General features: G+C 36.8%; 1 long non-coding RNA gene across 1 annotated transcript in view; it reads left to right on the top strand.

Annotated features, from left to right (window-relative positions):
* Window positions 1-1,984: 1,984 nt before the first annotated feature.
* Window positions 1,985-10,633, top strand: part of LOC106942062 (uncharacterized) — a 16,959-nt gene continuing 8,310 nt past the window's right edge. Inside the window, exons 1-3 of the long non-coding RNA XR_001423535.1 lie at window positions 1,985-2,157; window positions 3,769-3,927; window positions 7,702-7,793. This is a non-coding gene — a long non-coding RNA (uncharacterized LOC106942062). The remainder of the gene's footprint in view (window positions 2,158-3,768; window positions 3,928-7,701; window positions 7,794-10,633) is intronic.

The following is a 10,633-nucleotide window of genomic DNA, read 5'->3' as shown; positions in this document are numbered from 1 at the left end:
GATGTGAAACAGCAAAAATATGTCGGAAAAATAAAAGTGTAAATTCTTATACCTTTTGAGCTGTCGTGCTTTATTTATTTACAGTAAAAAAAAAAAAACAAAATAAAACAGCCTGCTGTCGATAAAGTATAATAATTGGTGTTTTCGTTGTAATGGTTTCATGATCGCTGGAGTGCTTTTAGGTGTTCCCTTCATTTCCTCCATTAAAACAACAATTACCGTCTGTATTCAGACAATCGCTGTGCTTTGATGATAACACTCTCTCTAATATAAAATAAATGAAGTAATCTTCCCTCCACCACATGCCTTCGTTTTCCTGCAGTGCTTTTTTCTCCGCCTTGCAGCCACTGTGACGCCTACATCCAGTGCAGCACATGGAGTCAGTACAATGCTGAGCAGTGCATTATTCAACACCAACCCTGGGGAAAAATATTTATTTAAACATTTTTTGTCATGTTAGGTTACAGTAAGGGCTTACATTGTTGGGGTGTCTGAGGATTCTCCGCTGGATATTAAATACTTTCAGCAGAGAAGAAATTTAACTTTGTTTTATCTATCTTAGATGTTTCATATCGTCGCCTTCTTGAAATTAAGGTTTAAGTCAATTTTAGTCTAAAGTAATTTTTGCTTAAAAATCAGTCCCTTTTTTATTACCAAAAGATGAATTATGCAAAAAGACGCGTCAACATAAACCCTCCCTACATGATTATAAAGTGGGAGGAGGAATATCTAGCACTTTTTATGAATCCATCCATTATCCCCTTGTGGGGTCACGTGGGGTGCTGGTGCCCATCTCCAGGGGTCAACGGGAGAGAAGCGGGGTCACCCTGGACAGGTCATCAGTTCATCTCAGACTTTTTATGAATACAAATGTCTAAAGTGTGTGTCATGAGAAAACGTCTGTCCTCTTCCAGACTTTCTGGTCTGGTCTCATCAATCTTACAGATCTTCTACCATCAAGTGAAGTTTAGCATCGGATAAAGATAACTTAGCAAACATAAAACATCGTTTTCAACTGACCAAAGTTAAAATCCACATAGCATCTCATTGGATTGAGGTCCAGACTTTGAATAGGCCAATCCACTATGTTTATTGAAATTAGGAAATCCAGAAGTGAACTTTCTGGTCTGCTTCTTACCTTTGGTGAGCAGCTCTCCAGTGGATTCCATTTTTGAACTCTATTATTGTTAAACCCTACTAAACGCACCTCATCTACACTGAAAGAAAATAAATAAATAAATAAATAAATAAATAAATAAATAAATAAATAAATAAAATACTATTGAATACAGGCTAATCAGAAGGTTTTATGAAAGAGTGACTGGAGGCAGAAGACTACCGGCACTTTCTTTGAATAGGTCCTTTTACCTTAAATTACTAACGGTACCTTTCCATCTCCTTCTTTCACAGATATTGAGATCACAGAGTGATAGAGGTTTTCCCTCTTTTCACATCCGAATCCTCCCTTCTTTTCCTCTCTCCAGATGACCCCCATTTCCTTACGGCAAAGAAAGCAGAAACAGAGCACAAAAGGCAGAATCTCTATACAGGACAATAATTACTCCAGCACTCCAGAAGTCTGGAGAAATAAGATTTCTCTGTAAATTGTATTCCTATGCCACTTATAGAGACTTTTTTTTTCATCATGAAAAAACATAAAATATTTTTATTTTTGTCCAGCTGGTACTATTTCCATGTCGAAGGAAGTAATAGAAAATAAGTTTAATCAACATGTTTTTTACTGTTTAATCTCAGAACAATTGTCAAGAGTCATAACATCTACATTTTTAGCATGTTGGAGCTGGACGACATGAAAACACCGGAAATGTTTTACTTCTTTGTTTAAACACACAAATAATGACGCTCCGGGTAGAGGTTTCTGATATGGGCGGCGTCATGGGCTGCTGCCCCTGGCGGTTTCTCGTTTTGGGCAGCGTGAGCTCCAGGAACCGCGCGCCCTTACACACTCTCTCTCGCGCGCGCAAACAGGACGTGGCCCGCCCGCCGCGAGCCTCTCTCAACATCAAGATGGCTGCGCGCGAGGCCAACAGGTGGGCTCAGAGGCGGTGCATGCAGCATGTGAACACCTTGTCTTTTCTGTTCTCTCCTTTCCTCCGCCGTCGGGTGCAGCCCTGGCCAGGTGAACGAACCAGTCAGGTAACAAACAAAAGGAGTTTCGTGTGCCTCTTAAACCTCAGACCCAAAAGTTTAATCTCCTTTTGCCTAAATTTAGCCTAAACAGAGCAGCTAATTAGTGCTATACCTCCCCTGCTAAGTCATCTATGTCTAATGTAGCTCTTAGATAAAATAAAATAAAATGAATAAATAATTCAAATGTATCTCATAGTTGTAGATATGAGATACAACATATCAACAAATTCTGTCTTCTACTTTTTGTTGCAAGTAGAAGACAAGTTCTGTCATTTCACTTAGAAAGATAAATAAGGCTACTGAAAAAGATTTTAATAAAATTCTGTTCAGTAAAAGTGGGTCATGTAGATTAAATTGTACATTTTTATTTCTATGTGCTTTTGTCATGTTTTTAATATAAGTATATTAAAAATGCAAAAACAAAGTGACATCATGGTATCAGTTCTCAGGGCTTGTAGCTAATCACATCAAATGTATCTCTAAGAATAGTTTCTGTCATATTTCACACTGGCAACATGCAGAAGTAGACTCGTGATTCTTCTTATGGCCATATTCTGTGATGCTGCCTTGCCTTTTTGGTTGTTAGAGAAACCAACCCGGAGAATGTTGAGCATTATCAAACATCTGCATCAGACTGCATATGGCTATTGATTTGAAAAAGGTGTGTGTATATATATATATATATCTCACATTCCAAGGCAGATGGTGGTTCTATATGTTGCACAAGGTTTATCAGGCCTTCCCTTTGTTCAGAGGAAGCCTGTGAAGCCACCATCTCTGTCTATAAGATTAAGGAAAAATCAGTAGGACCTTGGAGGTGTAGAGGGAGCGCATGGAGTTACTAGATTATTGATCTAGGTAGGAGCCAAGGTAATTGGTGTTTTTGTAGACCTGACTTGGTTAAAGCAGTTCTATCAGGAGGAAGGAACTAAATTTTCTGCAAACCCTTTGTAGCTCCTTGTGGGTTTATGATGGGAATGTCTTGCGGTACAGGCTTGTTGACTGCAGGATGCTGCTTCCTTATGACTCTTGACAGCGTTTCCCTGCTGAATGAGGAGGATTCTGTGCTAATCTCTGAATTGGACCTTCAGTCAGTGAAGGCATGAGATCCAGGGCAATGTGAGAAAAGATCATAAGCAGCTTTGTTTTAGACGACCTGTAGGCAGGAAACTAACTCATTGCTGAAGTAACAGAGACAGTTTTCTTTGCGCTCAAGAAAAAAATTATTCTTTTTATTTTTGGAATTTTGGATCATGGATTTTCTCTAAGTTCTTCTTGCCCCGTTCCTGAAATACTGCTTTGAGCTGATCAATAACATTGTCAACCTACATTGCCAAGGTACACAAGAGTAATTGAACAATCCTAATTTCAGACAATGCAATGAATTAACTGTCCCCATCATGTCTGAATGAGGTAATTATTCCTTGTAATTGTCCCAAAGACCTTTAAAGCACTTAAATGTCTCTCTGCAGTTGTCTTTGTATAGCACCGAGGACTCTGTTCAGAATCTCAAGAAAAATATACAATTTGATTTGATTAATGCTTCTTAAATACGTTAGGAAATAGCTCAGGACTTTCATTATCATCTGTATTCTCTTTTCTTGTTTGCTCTCTTAGATTCAAGTAAGCTGTCTTTGTTGGCGAGAGCCGGGGAGGTAGTCTATTACACACTTCTGCTCTTAAAGAGAAGCTTTAAGAGCCATTGCTGAAAGAGAAGACTGCATGCTGTTCTTTGAAAGGAGGCAGTGGGAGTTCTTTCTTAAAAAAACACCTCCAGTAAGTCTTCACCAGCAGTTCTCCATCCGCCAAACTTACAGGCAAGAATCACAGCGAGTGACAGTTCAGTTAGTACGATGTGATTTGCTGATAAAACTTTTTTGCGTTAGGATTAAGTGGTATTTCGGCTGTATGTAAATTTATTTATTTTGCAAAACTAAAATTTTTTCACATCACACAAGTCACGCAACAGCCAGCAGAAAAGCCATTTGATTAACAAGACCAGATCAGATCCAGGGTTATAATCTGAACGGCTCTGATTCCAGGTTATTCTGGGTATCCAGATCTTTACCCAAAACTGGACCAAACTGTATTTCTAAGTTCTTGAAAAGATGCATTGATGGAGCATCAAACCATGCCAGGCAATGGTAAAGTGTATTGATGTTTCCAATTGACCTTCAGTAAGTGCTCATCCACTTTTCTTACTTGTTCTTCATATGTATATATAAAATATATCTAGTCAGGCAAACAAGAACATAAATACTGAAGCCAATCTTGTGTGACTTTTCCATAAACAGATATGACATGCAATGAAATGCAGTGTTCACACAGCTGCTAGCCTGACGTTTATGATCATAGAAGAGTTCACGAGAAATCAATACAAAGTCTTAAGTCAAAATGTATCACATTGGTTCAATAAATGTATCCATATGAATACGTTAACAGTTCTTCGCTTCGCTTGTTCTCGAGGTCCAGTTCTTTGGCGAAGTTCAACAAGGCCAAGACATGTTTTTCAGTCAGTCAGATGATTTTCACAGTTCTGCAGCGTTAGTCAACCTGCTTACTCTGTTTGCAGCAGTGAAGCTGCAAACAAAGCGAGACAATATTAGAACACAAAGGACGTGGTTGGTTGGTTTTTAAAACCAATTAAACCATTTTCACAACTGAATATTATTTTTGACACACATTGAGCTGTAGAATAGTTCTCGCTGGTTGCTTTTCAAGAGAAACCACGGCAGGTTGTATGCTGCTGACTCATACCTGATGTTCAGTTTCTCCAATCAGAGTTACAGTTTCTGCTGTTTAAGATCAACAAAATAAAAGCGCAGGAAGAGGCAAAATGACACAGTCAAAGTAAAATGTACTCTGTCTTTCCTCTCCAGTTTATTTACAGATAGCAACAGCAAGAGAATCATCAGACTGTGTCAAACTCTTTGAATTAATTAATGTCTGCGTCAAGCAGACATCTCAGGATAGCTTGGAAGAGACGAACCTCATTAGGAACAAGAGATTGTGGATTCTCGCAGGGTGGTTTTGATTCCAGGCTTAATTCTGATGGACAGACAATGAACTGGAGTAACTTGGATTGTTTTACTTTTGTTTACCAATTTTAAATTGTGACTTTTTTTGTATGCACAAACCTTATTTAGAGATTAACAATTTATAAATGAGGTTTGAAATTCAAGCTGTTTCACAGTTAATCAATTATTTGCTTCCTGCAGTTTCATTCTCAACATCTTTCCACCTCTAAGGCACATTTATCTTCTTATTAGTGCCATGAATTAAGATAAGCTTTTGGTTGGCTTGCTGTTATTTTGACTTAATAATAGTCCTTAATAAATAAAACAAGAATGTGGTTTTTTTTTTATCTGAACAGTGGCACTGGGTTCTATTATTTTTGATGCACCGTATTCATGCAAACCTGGGAAAGTAGGCTGTTAAACTCAAAAAGCGGCTTAGAAAAAATATTGTAAAATACTGTTAAAGTTGCAATTTGTCTTCCCTTGCAGAATGAAAAATGATCAGCTTTAATATTCTATAAATCAGATCTGTAAGTGATACACAATACAGTCCTACATCTGTACAAATTAAATAACAGTGCTTTTCAATAAAAAGTTTGGGACTAGGAGGAGGTGTTTTTTTTTCCTTCCTTTTTTGACTGTATAGAAATTGGTTTATTTCACAAACAGCAATGGAAACACTTTTATCACATCACATGGTCAACAACCGGATGTTGCAAACCCACGAAGAAGAAGACGACAGGAAGTAGTTGGTAGGATGACGGTGTGGCATGTTTTCTAATGACTTGAACAAACTTATTGACATGTGATTTAATTGCATTTCGTATTTAATGGAAACACCGCAAGTGCAAAATGGTGTGGGGGGTTTGTCATTGGTGGAATATTGACAAAGTTTTGTGCACATTTGTAATGGAGACGCAGCTTCAGTGGTTTCAAAGCTCTTATTTTGCAGTAACACAAATCTTCCTCTAAGCTTATAGAGTTTCATATCTTTGCTGCATTGAGACAATAAGAGCTGTATCAGAATATGATGATCTCTCTGGCTCGTCCGTTGCCATTTTGACTCCTGTAATATTATGTTAATTAAGTGCTGTAAAAGTGCCATAGAAATATTTCCGCTGATCAACAGCATTGCAAACCTGCCCCTTACAAGCCCCCTGCAGACACTGAAAAAGGGTGAAGCAGATACAGAAAAGCAATCGAACAGCCCTAATTCCACATAAAGTCATGCAATAACTGGGTCCATCGTGCCTGAAAGAGGTAATTACTTCTCGCTATTATCCTAAAGAACTCCACCTCCAGACAGCAGGCTTAAATGTGCTTTCCAGAGTTTCAGGCACTTAAATTGGAGACTAAGAGTTTCATTTCTTTTTTTCTTTGAAAGCTGTCGTTTGAAAGCAGCTTTTTACCTCATTAAAAAATATTTTTTTATTTTTTGGATTGCTGTTCCATTTGTACAACTTGTTTTTTTTTTTTGCAGTTTCCACTATTTCTCAGGCTTTTAAAAGTTTTTACTGTCACTTAATTCTTTGCTTTTAAAAACATGTTCTGATCGTAATTTACCTTCACGTGTTGTTTGTTTTTTGTTAATTTTTTAAAATCATTTTAGTTCCACTGTTGAAAAGTTGCAAAATAATTACAATTTTCTAGCTTACCTATAAAGTGCTTCATTTACAGACTAAAAATGTGCACACCTCCTTCAATGTTTAATCTTTTTCATTGTTTTAACAAACCAACCATAATCACCTTCAGTGTCATTTGTACAAAATAATGACAATTTAATAGAAATATGTAGCATAAAATAAGTGATTGCATAAATAGTCATCCTCTTAAAGTGAACTGACCTTATTTAAAAGCCAGTTGGTGATAGAAAGGAGATCATCTGAGCAGAGTAGCTGTGTCTCAAGTGATTGTAGCTGGAAGTGTCTGGAAGGTCCATTCACTGGTAAATCAGTATTCCTGGCTACCACTATAGCATGAAGACAAAAGAAGACTCAAAGCGAATCAGAGAAAAGGTTATTGAAAAGTATAAGTCAGGGGATGGATAAATAAAATCTCTAAGGCCCTGAACATCCTGTAGGATTTAACTAAATCCACCTAATCCATCGCTAATGCATGGATGCAACCAGCTAACGCGGCTGAGTCGCAGTTTGGTTAGTAAGTTTTCTAAATTTATCTTAGTAATAAGCATGCTCCACAGATACAGTGGCATTAGACATGCACAAATTAACAGTTCACTTTAATAGTTTGTCTGGAAATGTTGTAAAATTTGTAGTTTTAACAGGTTAGAAACTTCGGTAGCTAATAGTTTGAGCTAAACTTTGCTTTTACCTAAAATCCTGGAATTGATCTGGAAAATTAACTAATTAGCTGATGTTACAAAATTGTTGCACGTTGTACATCTGCAACAGAGCTGTTAAATATATTGGCTACTGTCAACTAAACAGAAGCCTTTTGTTTGACGTGTCGACGTATTATTTAAGTAATTTGAAATGCTAAATTAACTGTTGACCTTCCTTGTTATTCCGGACAGAAACAATCATACAGTGACTTCTGAGCATCGTCTCAGCTGCTGGAAACGGAGTTGAGAAGCAGCAGCTCATCACTCAGGTGATTCTGCAGGAGGTGAGCTGAAACATGTGAAAAACAAAAAAACGCAGCAATGCGTCATAGCATAGGTTTCTAAGACAACACCAGCCACAGCAAGTAGCTTTATTTAAATATGTCGGTATTTATATGTATTTGGCTTTGACAGAGTTGCTAAATGACACAAATAGACCTATTGCAATAACAATATTTAACAAGATCTCAATAATTTATCGTTTTTCTCTTTTCTTTCTTCATAATTCATTTTATTTGTTGCTTCTGTTGTTTTGTTTATGTATTTTGGATATCTAAAATGTCTTCCAGTTCCAGTGTTAAATGTTCATTAGAATTTAAAGTTTATTGATTTTTGATAACATGTTATTATGCCATTACCGTTATATTACTTGAAAATGTTCTCAAAAGAACAATAATAATATCAATATAACTATCACAACGTCTGGGACAATGTATCTTCCAGCAAACCCCCGATACTGAAAAAGATGGTCTCCATTAGAGGTGGGTGATATGTTGTTTTGTTATATTTTGTATGTATTGCTTCTTTTTTAGGTAACTGTATGACTGTTATTGTATGACACAGCAATCATAGCCCCACAAAACACAAATATTGATCTTTGAAAACATTCCCTCTTGTAATTGGCTTCTTTAGGACACCAGTCACATAACATAGTCTGATTTGTATCACCAAACTTCACACAGTAACTTCATTTCATCACATTTTCAAATTTATTGATACTCTTATTGAACAGGGAGTGGAGAAAATTGTAAATAATAATAGCAAACCTGACAGTGTGGACAGTTGTGTTGTTGTTCAATCACGATTTGGAATTTGGAAGAAATTTATCACGATAAATGGCAAACGATACGATAAATTTCTCCACAGTAAAACTTAACACAATAAGACCAGAACAAAAAAAGGTAAGTTGATGGAACAGTGGAGAAAATAATTCAAACCCAACATCTAGTCGTCAGGAGTGATGTGGTCCTGTTACTTTCTTTTATTCTTAAGTGAATACGTCGAACAAATCCACCTCCACATTGTGACCCTCTGACACTCGTTAGTGCCTCTACATATGTGACCTAATCTCTGTGCCCTTATTTTGAGTTCTTTTTATGGAAATAGTAAAATGCTTTCATTGTTCCCTTTGAAGAACTGTAGCATAATGTAATTACACCATGGAAGAACCTCTCTGGGTTTATAACTTGTAATTAGTTTGGTTCTGTGGGTAAATTTGACAGTTGATGGGATTTTGTTCTGTTCAGAGATCCAAAAGAACCATTACCTTACAGTATCGGGTTCATAACCCATATACACCACATTTTACTGCATACGGGAGGAAAATATTAGGAAGTCGTATTTAGGTACCGCAATTCAGCACAAACTTGACATTTGAATATTTTTCTGCTTGGATATTTTTAAACCTTTATAATTAGTGGCCACATATATCCATATATATTCCACTAGCTGCTCTACCATGAGATATACATTACGTTAAGCTGTGTTTCATTCCAACCTTTTTGAATATGTGCTTTTATACTGTGTTTTGCAGTTGTGTAAACCTGGTTTCAAAAATGTAGTCAGAGGAAAAATATGACGTACATCCCATAATCTTTAATTTAACAGCAAGTTTGGCTATTAAAGTAGTCGTTTTCGACACACAAAAAATAAACCTTACAAAAAGCACACGCGACCAGACTGGGGACAGAGTAAAAAGCTGTGGGGTCCAACTGACCTGGTGTCTTAAAGAGCAGCTAAAAAATAGTCTCAGTTTTTGTGAACACAGTGCATCATGTACCGAACAAAAGAACAACACAACTTAACAATGGAACATTGAAAAAAGAAGTAAAGACAGTGGAAGTAATTGCTCATTTCCTTCATGGCTCATTTTTTCTTCTTTAAATCTACCAAGTCAAGGTCCACTCACTTGCTTTTAATGTTTTTTTTCTTTTCTTTTTTTTTTTCTCGAGCACTTTCTCAACAGATTGCTCAGGCCATTTACCTGTATTTTATTAAACCTTATTCCATCCTCTCTGTTTATCTGTGCGCCTCAGCGCGGATTCTCTGGGACTAGAGATGCATTCTTGATGAGAAGACCTGCAGCACTGATGATGTGGCCTGCTGCTTCCCCTTCGCTAACTTTGACTTTTCCCCACCTGTTCATCCACATATCTGCCCCGCAGAACTCCATATATATATATATGTGTGTGTGTGTGTATGTGCGTATATATATATATATATATATATATATATATATATATATATATATACGCACATTCAGATTCACAAAAGCATGTTTTATAATTACTACAATATATACCTTGTCTTTCATCTTATTTTTTATTTATTTATTACACATCCTTCCCCTAACATGCTCAGTGTATGCTTTTCCACCTCACTGCTTTTCTTCCCTCTCTCTCTCTGCTTCCCTCGGGCTCAAAGGCTTTCTGTGTAAGGGTCCTTCCCAAGGTTTCCTCCCCTTAAAAGGGAGCTTGGAGGAATTTCTTTTCCTCATCCATCCTACAAATTATGCTTTATTGCAAAAGCCTCAGGTCAGACTCACAAAAGACGTTGCTTTTACCCCTTAGTAATTGAAGTTAATGTAAGGCAAGTTAGTTAGGCTCTCATTTCCTGTTAGTCTTATCTGTCTCATTCCTTTGTCCCAGCGACACTTTTATGGCAAGACTGGCCATAGCAAAACATTCTGCCATTTATCAAGTTCTGTACATATTAAATCTTTAATTTAAAATTTATCTTGAGTGCAATCTCAAAGCAGAATCAAGTATTAAAACTTACACTTAAACAGCTGAAAGGAAAAAAACTGTTAATCCTTGCAGCTTCAGAGAAAATATTTTCTTAAAGT

This window comes from Poecilia latipinna, unplaced genomic scaffold (assembly GCF_001443285.1).
Source record: "Poecilia latipinna isolate Pla-1442-1.1 unplaced genomic scaffold, P_latipinna-1.0 Scaffold4017, whole genome shotgun sequence".
In the NCBI taxonomy this organism is placed as follows: domain Eukaryota; kingdom Metazoa; phylum Chordata; class Actinopteri; order Cyprinodontiformes; family Poeciliidae; genus Poecilia; species Poecilia latipinna.
This window is presented reverse-complemented; position numbering and strand designations above follow the sequence as displayed.